The sequence below is a fragment of the Nycticebus coucang genome, chromosome 2, assembly GCF_027406575.1.
Source record: "Nycticebus coucang isolate mNycCou1 chromosome 2, mNycCou1.pri, whole genome shotgun sequence".
NCBI classification, from domain to species: domain Eukaryota; kingdom Metazoa; phylum Chordata; class Mammalia; order Primates; family Lorisidae; genus Nycticebus; species Nycticebus coucang.
In genome coordinates, this window is record NC_069781.1 from 5,800,635 (window position 1) to 5,811,652 (window position 11,018).

General features: G+C 47.6%; 1 pseudogene; it reads right to left on the bottom strand.

The window, feature by feature from the left end:
• Window positions 1–2,690: 2,690 nt before the first annotated feature.
• Window positions 2,691–5,869, bottom strand: LOC128595312 (FUN14 domain-containing protein 1-like; annotated as a pseudogene).
• Between the last annotated feature and the right edge of the window lie 5,149 nt (window positions 5,870–11,018).

Sequence of the window (11,018 nt, forward strand, 5' to 3'; positions counted from 1 at the left end):
CGTTCTTCTGACAGCTTTTTTGGCATACATGTATCTGAAGCGCACCGTTTGATACTCTGGGACCTTTGATTACACCCATGAAGCCATCACTACTGTTGTGAGCATCCTTCTGGAAACTGATTTGTTGAAGCCCTGACTCTCAGCACCTCAGGATGTGACTGTCTTTGGGACAAGGTCATTATAGAGGTGATTAAGTGAAAATGAGGCCATTAGAATGGGCTCTGGTCCAATGTGACTGGGGTCCTTATATAAAGAGGAACTTTGGCCACAGACACACAGAGGGAAGGTTCCTCGACAAGCCAAGGAGAGAGGCCTGGCACAGACCTTTCTGAGAAAGTCCCTCAGGAGGAATGACCCTGCTAGCATCTCAGACCTCCAGCCTCCAGAACTGCAAGAAAATACATTTCTGTTGTTGAACTCTCCCAGTCCGGGGTACCTTGCTACAGCAGCCGGAGCGAACCAACACAGGGCCCATTATCCCCCAAATTTTCACGTCCCCTCTGTAGCACCTCCAGCTTCCGATACCCCCAATACCATGCATCTCCTGAGCCACTCTCTTGTCACTGTAGATTAGTTTACTTTTTCTAGAATTTTCTAGAATTTTGTGGCCTGGCTTCTTCCACTCAGCGTCATTATTCTGAGATTCCGCCATGTTGTTGTGTGTATCAGGAGACCCTTTATATTGCTAAGTGTCGTTCCTGTGACTTGATAAACCATGGTCTTTTTTTTTTTTTTTTTATCTGTGTTAGCCAAAAGTTGGAGATGGAAGGCAAATGTCTGCCCCCAGATGAATGGATACCTCCATGTTTTTAATCTTTCTCTCCCACCATCCCAGGAGAGCAGGGACTTTGCTCACAGCCATAGCCACAGCATCTAGGAGCCCATGCCTGGCACATAGTAGGCTCGGTAATGCTGGTGGAATTAATCCTTTGAAGTCCCCGCTGTGCAGAGGATGTTACCTGAGTCCTCCAGCCAGGCCAGCCTGCTCCTCCCTGGCACGCAGCCTCTGCTGGCTAAGCGACTGCTCCATCACTTGCTCACATCTTCATCCCTCTAGGGGTTCCCATTCTCCCCCTGACCACATAGCACCCCCACCCCCACCCCATGGGGGGCCTGTCCCTGTACTGCACACAGGATTTATCCCAGAGACGATTCCCTGGCAATTCCTGCCCACAAGGACTTTTCACTTTGGTCAAGCTCTGCCTCTGTGATGTGGCCACTCACCTGGCCTCCTCAGCTCCTGTTCTTGCGTATTCAACAAATGTTGATTAGGCACACGTTGTGGGCATCACATGGAGGCTGGAAATACCACACTGCAGACAGACACAGAACTCACAATCCAGACAGGGAGGCCCAAACTAAACAAATCATTTACAGTTACCCACTTCCACCTGCTATCACGAGCCATGGGGGGCGAGAGTCCCAAGAGAGGGGATTAATAGTGGAGGAACCTAATTTCCTTTAGGGGATCTCTAAGAGAGGACCACCAAGCCGACACAGGGTCAAGGAGGAGTTGCCGGGCTGTGGGGGTCCACGTATGCGGGGCTGGAGCAGCACCCAGAGCCGAGGCTCCCAAACCAGTCAGTTATGCGCATTGGGAGCAGGAGGTGGGGACTGAGGTTTTCTTATCCTCAGTCCCATCCCCCACACATACACGCTTAATACCATGAGGTCCACCCACGTTAGGCAGATAACAAACATTCTTGGGTTGATTGATTGATTGGCCGATGCTGATTGATTATCTCATTTTTATGCAGAGGAAGGGGAGATTTTGTCCTGAAGGGCACTGAGGACTCGAGTCCCTGGGGAGACGTGGACGTCCACACAGGTGTTCTGTTGAAAGCATTAGTGTCCCCTTTGGAGTTGGGCTATAGATTATGCTGGAAGGTAGTTTATTTACAGGCAAAGTGGTGTTTCTTGCCACACCACTTTATTCCTCAGCCAAATAGGACATATTAAAAATGCTTTCAGATATGCTAGGGTCAAAACCCACCCTCTTTTCAATACACCTTGAAAACTGCTTAAAATGTGGAATCTATGAAAATAAAATGGATTTGTTTCTGCATTCAAAAGAGAAAGGCTGGAAGCACAGAGCAGAAGATGATGGGGGGAAAGCACCCATTAGTGCACGATGCTCTTTTTCCTCCTTGTCACGGGAACAGCTCTTCCCTCTCTCACTTGTTTTTTTTTTTTTTAACATCAGCAGATTCTGTTTAATTTTTTAATAATTATTTCTAAAGCGTTCCACAAAAGGGCATCATAGTTCTTCAATTTATTAAAAACATAGCTTCTAATACAAAAAGTCAGCACTATACCATAAACCACAATAAAGAACATGTTATTTAAATAAAAAGAGAATCATATTTCAATCCAACAGACTTTTTCCCCTTCATATCTATACCCAATGGTGATATTTTATAGGTTAATTTCTAAACGAATTTTTAAAAACTGATGAAAGCTATGTTTTACTCAGGAATACTATTTTCACATAACATACAGGTTGTTTAACAGCAGGGACAAGTTTGCCAAGCTTCAGATGGCAAAATGCTAAGTTCTAAGTTTAGTATCGTCCAGCTAGTTGGTTTCTCCTTGCCCTGCAGACCTTGGCAGCACATACTGTTGGGAGCCCACCTTGTTGCCACCACTTCTCTTTTCATTACCAAATCCACCGCAGTAGAACATTCATGTCCTTAAGATGCAAGGCCTAGCAAAAAGCCTCCCACAAATCCACTGGATATCACGATGTTCTGTTTGATAAATTCTGTGGCTTCTTCAATTATATTGTTGATTTCAGGTGCTGCTTTATTAGCTGGCTTCTTAATCTGTCTTTTTGCTTTGTTGACATCTTTTTCAACTCTTTTCCAGTCGATCTGAACATAGCCACTGTGACTGGCAATCTGAAGAAGAAAGCCACCACCTACTGCCATTGCTGCAAGCTTTCTAACCTTCTGGAACAAAAATCCTGCACACCAGCCAGTCACGCCACCCATTACTATCTGGGTAGCTACTGAGTATTTTTCTACCATTGGTCCAGAACTGTGGCCAAACACTTGATTCCACCAGTGGTGTTGCATACTCAGTTAAATCCAACACTTCATAAGAGTCGTCATCACTTTCATAGTCTTAGGGAGGGGATTCCGGGTCACCATCTCTCACTTGTTAATAGCAAATGTGCTTCTACCGGGCCCTGTTGACCCATTCCTGGAATGCCACACAGTCTCTGAGTTGCAGTTTTCTTTGAGAAGTACTCCAAATCTGGTCTAGGGAAGGACCAGACAATGTTAAAGGATAGTTGTGCAAGAACATGGGGGTGGGGGTGGGGGTGGGGGGTTGGAATGCTGATCCGGGAGAATGTGGACCAGGAATGTGACTAAAGTGAGTGAGGCCATTAAGGAAACCAGAGCTGGGAACAGGCTGGAATGGAGACTTCATAGAAAGTGTGGAGGTTGGGTGGCGCCTGTGGCTCAGTCGGTAAGGCGCCGGCTCCATATACCGAGGGTGGCAGGTTCAAACCCGGCCCCGGCCAAACTGCAACAAAAAAAAAAAATGGCCGGGCATTGTGGCGGGCGCCTGTAGTCCCAGCTGCTTGGGAGGCTGAGGCAAGAGAATCGCTTAAGCCCAGGAGTTGGAGGTTGCTGTGAGCTGTGTGAGGCCACGGCACTCTACTGAGGGACATAAAGTGAGACTCTGTCTCTACAAAAAAAAAAAAAAAAGGAAGTGTGGAGGCTCAGCGCCCATAGTACAGTGGTTATGGCACCAGCCACATGCACCGAGGGTGGTGGGTTTGAACCCGGGCCCAGCCAAACTGCAACAAAAAAATAGCCGAGCGTTGTGGCGGGCGCCTGTAGTCCCAGCTGCTCGGGAGGCTGAGGCAGGAGAATCACCTAAGCCCAGGAGTTGGAGGTTGCTGTGAACCATGTGACGCCACAGCATTCTACTGAGGGCAATAAAATGAGACTCTGTCTCTACAAAAAAAATCAATTAATAAGAAGAAAGGAAAGAAAGAAAGAAAGAAGCAAAGCAGAGGGAGGAGGTGGAGGGAAGGAGGGAGAAGCGTGTACCCAGTAGGGAAAGGCAAATTGACTTACCAGCTGTAAATATAAATAGGTTCAAGGCAGGCTTTCATAAAATATTTAGAGCTAGGAGGGGCCTTAGGAATTATCTAGTCTGCTGGTTTTAACCATTTGGAGGGTAATTTTAGCACTGGGACTCTCTTCTTTGGACTAACATTGCAAAGCCTGGAAGAGCTGCTCTAATGGCGGGGGAGGGGGGTGCTGACACACACAGGACTCCTCACTGCCCTCCTACGCCCAAGACTTTGGGGGCACTTCAGGGGCCATTGACTGAAAAGCTCTGATTTTCTCCTACCCCGGAAGCTGCAGAGGAAGTGAGCGAGTTGAAGGAGGTGTCCCGTGCTCTCTAGTCCTGGGGAGGTGACAGCTGCACTTGAGCATGATGCTCAGGCCTCCTAGATGGTGACTCTAATCGGGTGCTGTGTGGCCCAGTGTGGGGTGGAGCGGGGGAGTCCCGGCCTGGCTCCTGCAACTCAGATGCGTTAGCATGCTCCTCTGAGCTTCCGTTTCCTCATCTGTCCAGTGGGAATAATCGCCTGTCGTGGTGGGTTCTAGCTTGAAAGCAGGAGTGAAGGACACCCCCAGCAAGGAGCAGGGCCCTGGGGACATGCTGGGGTAAGGGATGGCACTGACGCTTTTTCAGTCCCACCCCTCCTCGGCTCCCCAGAGGGTGGGCTTGAGGATTAGCAGACAGAAGGCTTTGGAAGCATCAGCCAGGCGTCCAGCACAGAGTAAGTGCTCAGTGTCACTGTTATTACTAATGCTGTTACTAATATTGAAGTTCTCAATAAGCCCACAAAATGACTGGGATTTATCATTACAGTATTGGCATTTTATAGGTATAGAGACTGAGGCACAGAGTGGCTGAATGATTTTCCCAAAGTCCCAAAGCTTGTGGGTGACAGAAGCTAAGCGGTCCCTGGATTCTGTGCCCACCACACTAGGATGTGAGCTGGCGCAAGGTGGCTCCAGACCAGCAGAGTCAGTAGTGGGGTCTGAGCTCCCCCTCCGCTCCTGCCCCCCTTACCCCCTTGTCTGCCCGGCTGCACCAGGCAGGGCTGTCCTTCTGTGGGACTGTGCCGCCCTCTGGCGGCTCTGCCAGCAGTCTCCAGCTGGCAGCCAGGTCGTCTGGAGGAGCATGAACCCTTGACTGACAGTGTTACACCCCGGCCCCTCACATGCCCCCCATGTGCAGACCCCATATCGTCCGCTGATGTCAGGGAAGGACCATACCACGAGTCCCACCCCACTGAGAACAGATGGCAGCCACTGCTGACCAGCCTACGTGCCTCACCAGGCAGGGGCCAGGTGTAACTAGAAAAGGGGCCTCCACAGTGGGCGGGTCAAGGGCAACAGGAAATCCTTGCTTAGGTCCCTTGACGTGAGCGTGCAGGGGTGTGCGTGCATGTGTGTGTGTGTGTGTGTGTTTCTGGGTGTCAGGACCATGTGGAGGCAGCATAAATCAGTGAGGAAGGAAAACAGAGGGACAGAATTCTAGCACATTCCACGTGTCTCATCACCTACAAATCCAAAGCGGCAGTTACATGGGGCTTAAGGAAAGGATGGGACACTTTCCAGGTGTGTGGTTTGTAACTACCTCCCTCATCTTTGCTCATTTTAAAGCCAGTATAGATTGACAAAACCATTTTGAAAAAAATGTTTGGCCGCCCCTGCTAAAACTAAATGCACATTTACCCGAAGGCCCAGCCACTCCACTCCCGGGTACACATATGGAGATCTGGAGACACACCCACTCTCTCTCCGAAGACAGGCGTGCCAGCGTTCATGAAGTGCATTGCTAGTTATGGCCCAAACCTGGAAGCAGCTCAAAGGTCCATCCACAGTAGGAGGGATGAACAAGCTGTGGTGGCGATCTATATTCCACATGACAGAACGTCGCACAGCAGTAAAAAAGAACTACCTGCCACCACAGGGGCAGATCTCATAATCATAACGTCAAGCTAATGATGGCAGACCCAAACGTTCCCTTTCTATGAAGTTTAAAACCAGGCTAAACAAATCTCTGGTGATAGAGATCAGAAAACTGGTTACCTCCAGCAGGGTGGGAGTTCCGATTTGGCAGGGTATGTTCTAGATTTTTTATTTCTTTTCTTTTTTTTTTTTTTTTTTGTAGAGACAGAGTCTCACTTTATGGCCCTCGGTAGAGTGCCGTGGCCTCACACAGCTCACAGCAACCTCCAACTCCTGGGCTTAAGCGATTCTCTTGCCTCAGCCTCCCGAGTAGCTGGGACTACAGGCGCCCGCCACAACGCCCGAATATTTTTATTTTTTGTTGCAGTTTGGCCGGGGCTGGGTTTGAACCTGCCACCCTCGGCATATGGGGCCGGCGCCTTACCGACTGAGCCACAGGTGCCGCCCATCTTTTTTTTTTTTTTGAGACAGAGCCTCAAGCTGTCGCCCTGGATAGAATGCTGTGGCATCACAGCTCACAGCAACCTCCAGCTTCTGGGCTTAAGCAATTCTCTTGCCTCAGCCTCCTAAGTAGCTGGGACTACAGGTGCCTGCCACAACGCCCGGCTATTTTTTGGTTGTAGTTGTCATTGTTGTTTGGCGGGCCTGGGCTGGATTCGAACCTGCCAGCTCTGGTATATGTGGCTGGCGCCTTAGCTGCTTGAGCTACAGGGGCCGAGCCTATTATAGACTTTTTTATGAATGGTGGCTACATTGGGATGAAATCTCATTAGTGATTTTCTAGGTTTGTTAAACCTTAAAAACAATCTAGAAAGAAAGGAAAAAGCCAGCAGACGGTGAGGGGAGGGGAGGGAGGGTGGCAGGTTTGTTGCTGGTTTGAGTGGGAACAGTGGGCAGTGGTGACTTAGGACTCTGGACAGGTGGGCTTGGGCCTCGCTGAGATAATGCACCTGAAGTTGAGGCATAGGGGAGGTCCCAGGTTTTGTTTTAAACCCCCCAGAGGGTCCTTCTAAATATCTTCCCGTTCAGAAACGCACTGAGAGGTTCAAAGCTGCAGGGTGGGACTGTGGCTTCCCCCGCCTCCTTTGTTTTTGCTTATTGGTATTTTTACATTTTTTCAACAACAGATGTGTTATAGCTTTTGTGATATGAACAAAAAAACAATGAAACCTATTTTAATTAAAGGGGAAAAGCTGTAAGTGCAGATTCTAATTTTGGATTTTGCAAAAAGACAGACTCTGCGAGCATTAAGGTTATTTAAGCTGAGGAAAGGACGAAGAATTTTGAGCCTTTTGGCTAAAACTGCCTCTGCCTGCTTCCTTTGCTTAAGAAGTAGCAGTCTTGGGCGGCGCCTGTGGCTCAGTCGGTAGGGCGCCGGCCCCATATGCCGAGGGTGGTGGGTTCAGGCCCGGCCCCGGCCAAACTGCAACCAAAAAAAAAAAAAAATAGCCGGGCGTTGTGGCGGGCGCCTATAGTCCCAGCTACTTGGGAGGCTGAGGCAAGAGAATCGCTGAAGCCCAGGAGTTGGAGGTTGCCGTGAGCTGTGTGAGGCCACGGCACTCTACCGAGGGTCATAAAGTGAGACTCTGTCTCTACAAAAAAAAAAAAAAAAGAAGTAGCAGTCTTGGCGGTGCCTGTGGCTCAAGGAGTAGAGCACCGGCCCCATATGCCAGAGGTGGTGGGTTCAAACCCAGCCCCGGCCAAAAACTGCAAAAAAAAAAAAAAAAAAGAACGAAAGAAAAAAGTAGCAGTCTTTTTACTGAAACAAATGCAAAAACATAGCACACCTTCACAACTCATTAGATTGTACCCTCTTCAACTGTTTCTCAGCTAAGTGCTTTAGCTTCCCTGCCCTGAGCTTTCTAACAAGTTAGAAGGTGAGTACTATCGCCAATTTCATCTAGAAGATGAAGGCCTAGGTGGGAGGATGACTTGAGCTGAGGACTTCAAGACCAGCCTGAGCAGTATAGTGAGATCCCGTCTCTACAGAAAACAGAAAAATTAGCTGAGCATGGTGGTGTATACCTGTAGTCCTAGCTACTCAAGAGGTCGAGGCAGGATGATCACTTGAGCCCAGGAATTGGACGTGATAGTGAGCTATGATGATGCCATTGCACCTTTGCCGGGGCAACAGAACAGAACTTCATCACAGACAAACACACACACACAGGGGTGAGGGGAGAAAGAAAGGAAGGAAGCCAAGGCAACAGAAGCCAAGTGTGGTGCATGCCACACGACTGGTAAGTCTCTGGATTAGAGTGGCTGTGGTGACGGTGGCTTAGATGGCCATGACTGGGAGTCAGGAGCTCCAACCTCCCTGTCCTGGCTCTTCTCTTGACTGGTGATATTCCTCGAATCCCCGCCCCTACATGGGAGGCACTGAGCATTTACTTCCCACCAGATAAGGTCGGTCACTATTATTATCCCCATTTTACTAGCAAAGGAATAGGGTTAAGAACACTTAAATAGGTGGCGCCTGTGGCTCAGTCGGTAGGGCGCCGGCCCCATATACGGAGGGTGGCGGGTTCAGGCCCAGCCCCGGCCAAACTGCAACCAAAAAATAGCTGGGCGTTGTGGTGGGCGCCTGTGGTCCCAGCTGCTCGGGAGGCTGAGGCAAGAGAATCGCTTAAGCCCAGGAGTTGGAGGTTGCTGTGAGCTGTGTGAGGCCACGGCACTCTACCGAGGGCCATAAAGTGAGACTCTGTCTCTACAAAAAAAAAAAAAAAGAACACTTAAATAACTCGCAAGACCACCTAAGCCGTAAGTGACAGCGTTAGGATCACAGACAGCCAGAACTTTCTGGCCCTGAACAGAGTTCCCCTACGCTGAGCTCATGCCTGCTCTGGCACTCACTGTCTCAACCCTTTTGTTCTAAGCTGGCATATTAGACTGTGAAAATGTACTTTTCCATTGCAGGAAATGAGAGGTTACAGAGTTTATTTTTCAGAGCAGCAAAAGTGAGGGTAGAAAAGATTTCAGGAAGGTTTCTTTTAGGTAAAGATTAAAGGACTTGTTATAGCAAAACTAGGAGTGGTTGATCTTTCTAAAAGTCTTTTCATTGTTTTAAAAAAGTCTGTGTGATGGGTTGATGTATTTGCCTCATAGGAATTTGGTAGGTGAGGAAGGCAGGCCTTGCTTCTCATCCTGACTCCGTGGAATGTACATAAGACTATAGAGATATTTATCTAGGATTTTTATTGGCAGTGTCCTGTCTTAATTTAAAGTGTGAATAAGTGGGGGAAGAGCAAAGGCCAAACCCCTCGGGGGAAAGGCCAAACCCCTCGGGGGGAAAGTGTAAATTGATACAGTCTTTCTAGAGGACAATATGGCAACGTGTATCAACGTTTCACACACTCAAGAAATTTCACTTCCAGAAAAGACATATACAAGGATGCTCATAATAACACTGTTCATAATGGTGAAAATGAGGAACGACCTTATCATCTAACAATATGGAATTGGCCCAATAAAATACAGCATGTCCACTGGGTGAAATACAACACAACTTTTAGAAATAAAGATGCAGAAATGGGTAACAGTGGGTGTTCCCCGGGAGAGTGGGAAATGGACTTTTCATCATCTAAATACTTTTGTAATGTTTTTGAAATGTTTTAATTATTATTTATTTGTTTGTTTGTTTTGAGACCAAGTCTCACTGCTACCCTAGGTAGAGTGCTGTGGGGTCATAGCTCACAGCAACCACAAATTCTTGGGCTCAAGTGGTCCTCTTGCCTCAGCCTCCTGAGTAGCTGGGACTACAGATGCCCGCCACAACAGTGGGCTATTTTTAGACTTGGGGTCTGGCTCTTGCTCAGGCTGGTCTTGAAATCCTGAGCTCAGGCAATCCACCTGCCTCGGCCTCCCAGAGTGCTAGGAACACAGGTGTGAGCCACCTGGCCTCAAAATGTTTTATTTTGAAGTAATTGTAGATTAACATGCAGTTGTAAGAAATCACACACATTGCACTTACTCAGAATGAAAAAAGTGGCTATAAACATTGGTGTACGGATTTTAGTGAGAACACAAGTTTTCATTTTTCTGGGATGTATGCACAAGGGTGCAACTGCCAGATGATATGATGGTTGCACGTTTAGTTTTGTAAAACTAAACTGTTTTCCAGAGAGCTGTGTCATTTTACGTTCCCATCAGCCATGTGCAAATGTTTCTCTGCATTATCCCCAACATTCTCACGGTTTTTTCATTTTAGCCATTCTGATAGATGAATGGGGATATCTCCCTGTGGCTTCTTTTGTTTGTTTGTTTTTGTTTCTCAGACAGAGTCTCACTCTGTCACCCTGGGTAGAGTACCATGGCATTGCAGCTCACAGAAACCTCATTTTCCTGGGCTCAAATGATCCTCCTGCCTCACCAAACCAAGTAGCTGGGACTACAGGTGCCTGCCACAATGCCCCAGCTAGTTTTTCTATTTTTAACAGAGATGGGGTCTCATTCTCACTTAGGCTGGTCTTGAACTCCTGAGCTCCAGGGATCCATGCATTTCCCAAATGGCTAATGATGTTGAATGTCTTTGTGAGTGTTTGTTGGCCATTTGTATATCCTCTTTGGTGAAAGGTCTTTTCATGTGTTTTGAGCATTTTATGATTGGATTGGGTTTTGTTATTTTTACTGTTGACTTCTGAGAGTTCTTCATATATTCTAGATGCTAGTCCTTCATCAGATACTGCGTGAGGTTTGCAAAGATTTTCCTCCATATGTGGACTGTCTTTTCATCTTCTTAATAGGACCTTTAGAATCCGAGGTTTCTCTACTTTTTTTCTGCTCAAAAAGTTTTATAATTTTACACATTACATTTAAGTCCATGATCCATTCTGAACTAAATTTTGCATAAGGTATAATAATTAGGATGATGTTTATGTTTTTGCCTACGATGCCCAATCATCACAACACTGTTTTTTGTTTGTTTGTTTGTTTGTTTGAGACAGAGTCTCACTTTGTCGCCCTCGGTAGAGCACCGTGCTGTCACAGCTCACAGCAACCTCCAACTCTCAGGCT